Genomic DNA, 11,025 nt, shown 5'->3' on the forward strand with positions numbered 1-11,025 from the left:
AATCACATTTACTAGTTTATACCAGCTACTCATCTCATCAAAAACAACATCTCTGCTCACTGTAAACTTACGAGTAGAAGGGTTATAGCATCTATACCCTTTTTGCTACAGATAGTAACCAATAAAGATGCACTTCTCAGCTTTTGGATCCAACTTGGATCTCAACTCATCTGGCACATGTACATAGGCAATGCAACCATAAATTTTCAGATGAGAAATATCTGGTTTCCTACCAGTATACCTCTCCTCTGGAGTCAGTCCATGTATTGCTGCAGTGGGAGTCATGTTCATTATGTAGATTGCTGTAGCAACTGCTTCAGCCCAATAAAAATCTGGCAGGTCTTTTTCATTGAGCATGGCACGAGACACCTCTCCAATATGTCTGTTTTTTCTTTCTGCAATTCCATTTTGTTGTGGGGTATGACTGCATGAATATTGCTGCTTTATGCCATGCTCCTGCAGGAACCTTGCAAACTCATTTGAGAGGTACTCTCCCCCTCCATCTGACCTTAGGCATTTTATTTGCAGGCCTGTTTCTTTTTCAACCATAGCTTTAAGAGTTTTGAAATGCCCAAAAACTTCACTTTTCTTTTTCATAAAATACACCCAAACTTTTCTGCTATAGTCATCAATAAAACTGACAAAATAATGACAGCCTCCAAGAGATGCAGCTTTAGTAGTCCACACATCAGAGTGGATTAATTCCAATGGCTTCTTACTCTCTTGAACATGTCTAGGAAATGGTTTCCTTGCCTGTTTTCCAAACTGACAGGCTTCACATACCTTATGCATTTCTGCAACCTTGAATTTAGGCAATCCTGCAACAATATTTTGGGCCTGCATTGATTTAAGTCGCTGTACATTAACATGACCAATGCGTTTATGCCAGATATCATTATCTGCAACTACACCGGTCCCATGTGCAAACATTGCTGCACTCAATTCAGACATGTCTGCATCCAACGTAAACATTCTGCCCTTCTTCTTTCCTTTTGCTATCAAGCGACCTTTATTTTTCATATCCTCAACAAAGCATCCATGAGGATTAAATCTGACCTGCAAGCCCTGCTCAACCATTTGACCAACAGAAACCAGATTCTTGGTGATATTCGGGACATGAAATACATCGGACAGGTATTTCTTTTTCCCATCCTGCATAGACAAAGGAATTTTTCCAATCTGCACAATCGGATGTGCAGTATCATCACCAGTCTCCACAAATCCTGGTTTTTCCATTTTCCTTGCATCCTCCATCCATTCTGCATGACCTGTCATGTGGTTTGATGCACCTGAGTCAACATACCACACATCGTTGCTTTCTTCTGCATTTGTCACAGAATTATTCATGTGCTGCACCATAAAAAAATGCTCATTTCTGTCATCACCCTGTCTACTAGAAGATGCATAATTTCCTTGTTGCAGTTTTCCATTCATGATGTCATTCTGCTTTTTATAGCAGTCTTTAGCCATATGACCCATTTTACCACAATAGTAGCATTCAACATTACTGTTTGCATTTTGACCTCTTTGCCATCCACCACGACCTCTTTGGCGCCCCCTGCCTCTAGAGTTACCACGTCCTCCTCCATAGGATTGGTTTTCTTGAGTTTGCTGCATATTCTGATTTCTACCACGGCCTCCAAATCGGCCTCCTCTACCTCTGCCTCTACCTCTTCCAGCATTTGAGTAGAAGACAGCTTCTTTTGAAGTTCCTCCTGAAGAAGATGTACCACCATTTCTCTGCTCCTCAGAAATTAGAAGAGCAATCAGCTCCTCAAAATCAGGAAATCTTTCACGGACGGAAATGGATGTCCGAAACTGCGCATAATCCTTTCCTAGACCATTCAAGGTCACAGAAACTAAATCATCATCTTCCACTGGCGACCCAATGGAAGCAAGTGCATCTGCAATCTTCTTCACCTTCATGTGGTAGTCATTGATGCTCATATTTTCTCTTTGCACATTATGCAACTCTTGCTTGAGCTGCATTTTCCTGGCTTGAGTATTTGTACTATACATTTTTGACAAAGTATCCCATGCCTCCTTTGGCGTACTTGCATCTTGAATATGCACAATCATAGAGTCTGAAATACTGATAGACAGCCAGTACATAACTTTCCTGGCTCTCTCATGCCATGCTTTAAATGCCTGCATTTGCTGTTGATTGGGAACATCAGGAAGAACTGGTTCTTCTTCATTTCCTGCAACAAATTCCCAATATCCTTTTCCCATAAGGAAATTCGTCATTCTAAACTTCCATGCTTGGAAGTTGTTCTTGTCAAGCTTTTCAGTGACAATCTGTGAGAGAGAATCAGATGCCATTACAGAATACTGCAAAAAATTCTGTCACTGCAAAGAACACAGCTTCACCCTCACAAGGGCAAATCTGCAAAACTGGCGAAAGTGGTATTTGACCACACAGTCACTTCCTAGTGACGATTTTGCATCAACAGGCAACAGGGATGATTCTGTAACTCCCAATGTCTCTGCACACAAGCATACGATGCAATCTCTATGGTAACTTTTCACCGACCTGTAGAACAGTGGTCGCACATCATAAAACAGGGCCTTTTCCTGAGTGCGTGCAGAAAACTTCCGCCTTCAAAACAGGCCCCGAAATGGCCTCAAATCAAAAAAACAGGGTCGCCAATAGCTAAAGCTCTCTCCCGCAGCATATACTGCCCTCTTGCTTCACCGCGAAGGGCGTCTCAACCTGAGACAATGCACTCCTGCAATTTCCGGCTGTGCTACCTGCAGAGATCTGCTCCCAAAACAGAAAATGAAAGCAACACTACTCCTCTTACCAGAACACCGCGAGCTTGGCTTGCTTTCTTGAGCTCCTTACCACGAACAAGGCTCTGATACCATGTCAAGATTGTGGGAGAGAAGGAAGGAGTCTCACTTGTAGCTTTCTTGCTTGCACAATGGGGGAAGACACACAAGGGTGGAGGCTGAAAACAGTTTTCCTCTTCTTAGTTGTGTAAGCCAAAAGAACTCTCATACAAAGAAATAGAAGAACCCTATATATGGGTCTCAAACCAAACTCAACTAACTAAAGTGGCATACTAACTGAGCCACGAACTAGAGAAGATAAGGATAGCTGTCATGTAGCTATTATTCATGGGCGGTGTACCAACCGCGTCTGCAACTGACAAGTCGGTGACATAAATACACAACGGTCACCCTGGCGTATCACGAGTGGAGCTCGATATCTCAACACTCATATCAGCATTAAGGTAAGCTCACTACACTCGTAGGATCGACGGAGCGTCGGCTAGGTGAGAGATAGCCATTAGAGCTTGCTTGGAACGCTTGAAACAATAAGCTGTCCGTGGGTCTTGGCGGTTGAGCATGAGCTCCCACTACATTTTGGTTCCATTGCCAGGACCAACGGATTCAAGCTTGAGCACTTGCGCACCTCATATCGAGCATCGAAGTAAGGGATTCATCCCCAAAACAAAGCTTGAGATAGGTAGGAAGTTGGCTGTTTTGATCTTCAAAACAAGTAAGTATTTTGAGGTATTTTGTTTGTATGAGGATTGGAAAACATGGAGAAATAATTTCAGTTTTATGCTTTTGATTCTTGTTGCATTTAGCGTAGGTTAGGATTAGGAAATCGAACTGGAAAAGGGTAGGGTTTACCGTTGCAAAACAGGGTAAAACAAAGCAAAAATCGTGTAAAAAATGGCAAAAAGCTCGCTTATGATACCTAAGATCGGCAATCAAGTGATTGGGGGCACCAACACCATACCCCGGAAGGGGTATAAGAGCTAAGAGGCCAAGGGATAGTTCATTTGTGACCATTTCACAGAGAGAGAGAGAGAGAGAGAGAGAGAGAGAGAGAGAGAGAGAGAGAGAGAGAGAGAGAGAGAGAGAGAGAGAGAGCCATCCCATGATTCGATTCGATTCGATTGCACCATCGATGAGCCTACCGCTCTATTCACGTATATGAATCCCTTCCCCTATCCCCCTAGATAGGATCTGGAGGTTATTGCTTACTATGATTGCCTAAATCGCACGAATCGACCAAAATCATCTCTTCCCTGTCATCGTGCCACCGCACTCGGGAGTGGCCTTTTCTGGGCCGAGTCCCAGAATCGGCCCTCGGCCCCTTACCATTTGGCCCACTCGGCCCAAAACCCTGATCGCGGCCCTCGACCCGTCGGGGCGGCCCTCGGCCCACGTCCGAGGCCCTCGGCGTGGGTCGAGGCCCTCGACTCGTCCGAGTCCATTATTCGGTCCATCCGAGTCAAACCGCCCGAGCCTATTGATTTGGCCCATCCGAGCCAATAATTTGGCCCTCAGCCTCAGCCCGTCCGAGTCAACCTGTTTGAATTGACCATTCAGCCCTTCCGAGCCAAACCGTCCAAGCGACTTGGTCTGAGTCACCCACTCAGCCCGTCCGAGTCGGGAATTCAACCCTCGGCCCTGTGCCTCCGCCCGTTCGAGTGACCCAATCGGACCCTGCAATTCGGACCAGTTGGGCCGAGTGTAGATTTTTATCAAATTTTCACAAATTTGACTTGACCCAGCTAGAACTCAGCAGCGCAAATTGTCGAAAGCCCTTAGGACGCTTAGAACTTGATTCTAGCACACGGAATAGGCAAAATTGTAGGGCACCGCCACTTAGCAGCTAGAAGTAGGCTGTTGCAAGACCCAGAGACTTAGACGCAAACTGCTGAGTTGTAAAGCCTGATTGGACCAAAAACAAATGAGGCAACATATTAGAGAAACTCTAAACCCTGCCAAGATGGCCAAAAAATTGACCAACAAGCCTATCAGGCCCGAAACAACGTGAGAGTGCGTAAGACGCTTAGAAATTGGTTGTTGCACTCACCCTGAATTTCCGCACTTGAAGTACACTTAAGAAAACTGAAAGCCTGATTGAACACAAGTGCACAGGAAAAGACACACACATTGAGTGGCCATAAATTGAGGATTGTATTCAATAATTGAAGAAACTCACCTAGATAAACCACTCAAGGAACCCACCAGTAGTAGGAGAGGACCCAAGACATAGACAAACCATCAATGCGTAAAGTAGGACCAAGCAAGGGGTGCCGACGAAGTGGATTTGACAAGTCTACTGAACTTGATTGATAGCTTGGTGGAGCACGAGAACTCAACAATGGCAAAAGAAAGTTCAGACCGTAGATCTAACGAGGAATTCGACTTAGGAGTCTTTCCAGATGCTATTCAGCAGAGCTGGTTAGCAGTTACAACGCTCATGCCCAATATGAGCATTGCGGTAGGACAACAGATGCTATCATCGCAGATCTAGAAGAGGAGAGAAAGCTAGCCCGCAAAGCATTGCAAAGCATGGCTGAATACAATAGGGATCAGCAGGCTAGGAGCCAAAGGCAAAGCATGGAGTCACGAGAGGTGCAGCGGGTGCTGAACCTGGCTGGCAAAAATCGAACGGACCATGAGAGAGCACTAGAAGGAGACTTAACGCTGAGCGAGCTTCTCATGAAGCGGCTGCTCGATAACACGACTGCAGAGCAAAGTACCACGGCTCTAGCAATATCGCTGCTCGCAGGATTAGGAGCAAACGAAGGCTCAAAGAGCCAGTCTAAAATCCCTATTGTTGCCAAGCAATTCGATAAGTACCAACCCCATGACGATCCATACAGCTTTGTTGAGCAGTTTGAGCAAGTCTGCGAAGCCAACGGCCTCGACGACCTAACTCAACGCTCTCAAGCGTTCGGGCTTTGCTTGGGCGACAAGGGTAGGACGTGGTATACAAGCTTAGATACCGCAGAGCGAGCCAACTTTGATGGCCTCAAGGATCTCTTCATTAAGAGATTTGCCCGAGCCTGGATACTTCGATAATCTACTAGTATGCTTGATGAACGTCAAGCAGAAAGAGAAGGAGGACATTCGCGATTACGTGACCCACGTAAGGAGTCTCTTCAAGAGAATCCCTACTGGAGAGGGGCCAATTGAAAGAGCACTATCAACTGTATTCATCAGCGGGATTCTGAATGAATAAATATATAAGGCTTTGGCAGGCAACTCAAACTTGCAACGAGATGCGCTATAGCTAGGGTCTTTGAGGAAGCCATCCGAGTTGACGATTAGTTGAAGGAACAAAGCTCTAGGAGCTCAAACTCTGAGCAAACCAACTCGTGAAATTCAAAGAGAGTGTTAGCCTCGAGTGAGCGATCAGTCCCATCATCCCAGGATAAGGGGAAAACCACTGAGATGAACTAAGACTTGGCTGACGTTAAGATGGAATTAGCCAAGTTGCAAGACATGTTGAGATTACCAACGCGCCCACATGTCCAATGCGTGTACTGTGGCAAAAACCACTTGCTAGTCGAGTGTGAAGACCCTAGGTCAAGACCTTGCGCTAACTGGGGTAGGCTTGGTCATGACATCGTGCATTGTAGATTGCCAAGAAGAATTCCATACTCACAACCGTACAACCAGCCTTACCTAGCGAACAGGCCGCAGCCATTTTTCGGAAGGGGAGCTCCATTGGCTATTGCTGCGCCTAATGACATTAAGCCGGCTGTTCCTAGGATGGAAATAAATCCTACAGGCATTCCTAGACCGCCTGGTCCTTACGTGACCCATCCACCGAGTGACGCTTCTATCCACTACTATGTGGAAAAACCAATTGAAGAAGAGACCCACGTATACCCTTACGTCTTGCATGACGACAAGGGCAACGTAGTCCTTATGGATTATCGACCAGTGCCGGTGATGGAATTGGGAAGAGGGTGGGGTAGAGGCCTAGGAGGGCACACGCAGGATCCAATCATTTGTTGAAGTTGTGGTTACCCAGGACATGCCTCGTCACGCTGCCCTGAAAGGGAGCCGCAAAACAGAGACAAGGCTGACCAAAGATGTGCAGAGTGCAGAATCACTCATCTCTTTGTTGGCGGAAGCCATCTTCTAGTTTGGCCAATGTGCCATCCATCACATTGGGGCTGTTTGGTGTCGAGAACCTCGATGGGGAGGCCACGCCTATCCCATTGCAGGTCATGACCCGTGCCCAAATGAAGCAGGCCGGGATCTCTCTGCTAGGACCTAGCAATCTCTATAGGAAAGAAGAGCCGTAGACGGAGGAGAAGAGGTCAAAAGCTAAAATCACACTAAAAATGAAGAGTGCTACAACTCTACCTGCTGGAAAGAAGGTCTTTGACGCAAAGCAGAGACTTCAACCCCTAAGACAACCTCAAAGGGAAGTGCTAAGGTAGGGGAATACCCGCATCCGAAGCGACAGTTAGAGGACATAGAAAAGGTGAAGGAATGGGTGAAGGAATCTCAAGAGCATCTAAAAGATGCGGAGCCTATCATAGAGGACGAGATCAATGATCTCTCCAGCATAAGCATGCCGGTCTCACCTGCTCAACCAAAGTCAGGAGAAGCAACTGCACAACAAGCAATGCCGCTAAGGCCAAGCCTTGATGCTACAGGGCCGCAGATCAGTCATGGCCATTAGCCAGGACAATCCAGGTTAGGAGAGAGATGAGCACCAACGATCTCCTAACCATGTTGGTGACTACCCTTGTAACACTTAGCCTGGGAGATCTGCTTAGGCAGCATCCCACCCTATGGCAAGATCTTAAGCATTGGGTTGAAGGGTCACGAGAGCAAGTCACGGCAAACTCTCATGACCATGACGCAAAGACTCAAATACCAAGTTTGACGCTGCACTCTATGCCTAAATCCTTACATGTCAATGCCTTCTAGGAAGGTTCCGAGATGCATGCTGTCTTATCGGTTGTAGCCCTAGGTGACACAACGAGAAAGGGAATCGTAGACACGGAAGCTGGGGTTAGTGTGCTTAGCCACGCAGTGCTTCAAACTTGGGGAAACCCACTTGTTGAGACTGCTAGGTTTAATGTCACACTAGCAAATGGTATGAGAGTCAAGCCATTCGAGGTGCTTAAGAATTGGCCAGTGAAGATCACACATGTCCAATTCTTCGTTGACTTTATAGTCATGAAGGGAGTGGACTACGACATCCTATTAGGCCGACCCTGGATGCACAATGCTAGAGTCATTGAAGATTGGGGTAATGGCTTGATCTTCCTTGGCAATAGGATGGATGCCATGAGAGTGGAGATGGACACCTGGAAGACCTCACCAGTCGACTTAGATGCCATCTCTGCTATGCTCAAGGGTAATGCTCAGGTCAAGAAGCTCAATGGGCCCTTGACCAAGTATATCCCATGCGCAGAGGATGAGCGGGATTGGATGCACGTCCTCGCTACAATCAACCTACCGTTCTTAGATCATGAGGCGTATGAGCAAGCCATCAAAACAATTGGCAAGGCTAATGACACACCCTCTGTACCAGTCTGCATGATGGCAGGAAGCCTTCGTGGGAAATCAAATCCTGTCAACTTCCAAGTCCCAACCAACAAAAGGGAACTATAGGAGATATTGGAATACCTAAAGGACAAGCTAGCTGGCAATTCAGCTACAAATTTCAAACCAATCGAGGATCTCTTAGATGAATCCAAGTGGCAATGGACCAAAGTGCATGACTTAAACCTCATGTATAATTGGGTCCTAGTTCCTGACCAACGACAAGAGATATACCAAGCCCTAGGAGACGAGGAGTAGTCATGCGCATGGAATGTGATCGCACATGGTTGGAACATGTAGGAGCCAAAGACCTTGAGCAAGCAGGCCTAGCCCAGCCAGGAACAACATCAGTACTTAGGACTGAATCACCATCTGAACTGCGCCCACCAGGGGAGACCACCCCTTCTAGCAAAGACGGAGGGTTCAACTCTGAATCAGAGGTTAGTTCGGATAGTGATCCAAAAATCCCTAGGCCGCCCACAACTAGACACACCAAGGGGGACCTACCCGTCCACCTGAGGCGTAGACGATTAAGGCAGGAAAAGGCAAAACAACCCAGGGATACACGAACAGAAGAACAACAAAAACTGTAGGACCTCCCTAAACGGTTTACGAAATTCAAAAAAGGGGATAGGGTAGTAGTTTTGTTAGGTGCCAAACGTCAAGGGCAGACGAGCGAACCAATTGAGGGACCAATCAAGGTCAAGGAAGTGGACCTAGCCCAAGAAGGGGAAACACCTCGACCAGTCTTCATTGCTGATGACTTGACTGATGAAGAAGAAACGAGTCTTGTCGCTCTATTGCGAGAGTACATAGACGTGTTTGCCTGGTCCTTAGAAGAGCTTAAGGGGGTGGATCCGAGTATCGTGACTCACAACATACCCATGACGCTAGACGCAGCGCCGGTCAAGCAATGACCGTACCCTATGAATCCAAAACACGCTCATGCTGTCAAAGAAGAGATTGATAAGCTGATGAGAGCGGGATTCATTTATGAAATTGAGCACACAGACTGGCTATCACCCAAAGTCATCGTGATGAAGAAGAATGGAAAAATCCGAGTGTGCATCAATTACAAGAAGGTGAACGCTGCTACCAAGAGGGACAATTATCCATTGTCGTACACTGAGCACATGCTTGAGAGAGTGACAGGCAAGAAAGCCTACAGTTTTCTGGACGGCTTCTCAGGGTACAACCAGGTGCAAGTGCATCCTGCGGACATGCATAAGACTGCCTTTGCCACTGAGTGGGGCGTCTTTGCTTACATAGTCATGCCCTTCGGGTTGACTAATGCCCCTGCCACTTTCCAACGCCTCATGTGCACCATCTTTAAGGACATACTTTGCAAGGAGTTAGAAGTCTTTGTCGACAACCTCTATGTCCACTCGACTTGGATTGAACACCTAGACAAACTCCGAGCAGTCTTCGAGCGGTTTTTGGTGTTGCTTATATCGTCTCTCCTTGAACCCCTTAAAGTGCTAGTTTTGGGTGAAGCATGGATGCATCCTAGGGCATGTGGTGTCGAAGAATGGCATTTCCACTGACTTCTCGAAGGTCACATTGTTGACCTTCCACTCCCAAATAACTATAAGGGAGCTCAATGCTTCCTAGGCCATATTGGATACTATCGGCGGTTTGTACTGAATTATGCATTGATCGCCAGACCCTTGTACAAGCTGCTTATTGTCTTTGAATGGACCGAAGCATGCCAACAGGCATTTGAAGAGTTGAAGAAGGCTCTAACCACAACACCAATCCTACGAGCCCCAGATTGGACCATTACTTTCCACGTGCATATCGATGCTTCTAAGTTTGCCGTGGGGGCAGTGTTGTGCCAACCTGGCGAACAAAATTTAGACTATCCAGTGAGCTTTGCTAGCAAACAACTCACTGAGATGGAAATGAACTACTCGACGACGGAAAGAGAGGGATTAGCCATGGTATGTGAAGAAATTCCGGCAATATCTTTTGGCCACACCCTTTACCTTCTTCGTGGACCATCAAGCCTTGCTCTATCTAGTAAACAAACCTTGTGCTACAAGATGCATAGCTCGATAGATCCTTTTGCTTTTAGAGTTCGACTTCTCCGTGGTGGTACGGAAGGGAAAACAACATTACATGGCTGATCACATGTCACGCATTCCCACCGGAGAAGCCGCTGGACAAGGTATTGTTGATGAATTACGTGACGCCCATCTGTTTAAGCTTTCCAGTGAGAGAGATCTATTTAAGGCCGATCTAATGCCATATTGGACAGATGACATAGTCCAAGTGCTTGAGCACGGACTGCCTGACTGACCGATAGAAAAAGCCCGACTTAGGTGATTAATCCTTAAGATCCAACCCTATCAGCTGATTGCAGGCCAACTCTATAGGCTGGGGCAAGATGGATTGCTGTGTAGTTGTGTTTGCGAGCATGAGATGCACGATGTGCTCTCAGAGGCACACATTAGCATTACTGGAGGGCACTTTAGCGGGGATATGACAGCACGAAAGGTGCTGCAGTCTCAACTGTGGTGGCCCACGCTTTTCCGCGACACAGCACGATTTGTCAAGCACTGTGACGAGTGCCAGCGGACGAAGGTTCCGATTCGCAAGGATCAAATGGAATTAACCCTAGTTATTGCTCGACAACCCTTCGAAAAATGGAAAATTGACTTTATTGGACCCATCAGTCATGCGGCACAGTATTCGCAGGCCAAG

This window comes from Lygodium microphyllum, chromosome 11 (assembly GCF_053477565.2).
Source record: "Lygodium microphyllum isolate KBCC chromosome 11, Lygodium_microphyllum_v1.1.10, whole genome shotgun sequence".
NCBI classification, from domain to species: domain Eukaryota; kingdom Viridiplantae; phylum Streptophyta; class Polypodiopsida; order Schizaeales; family Lygodiaceae; genus Lygodium; species Lygodium microphyllum.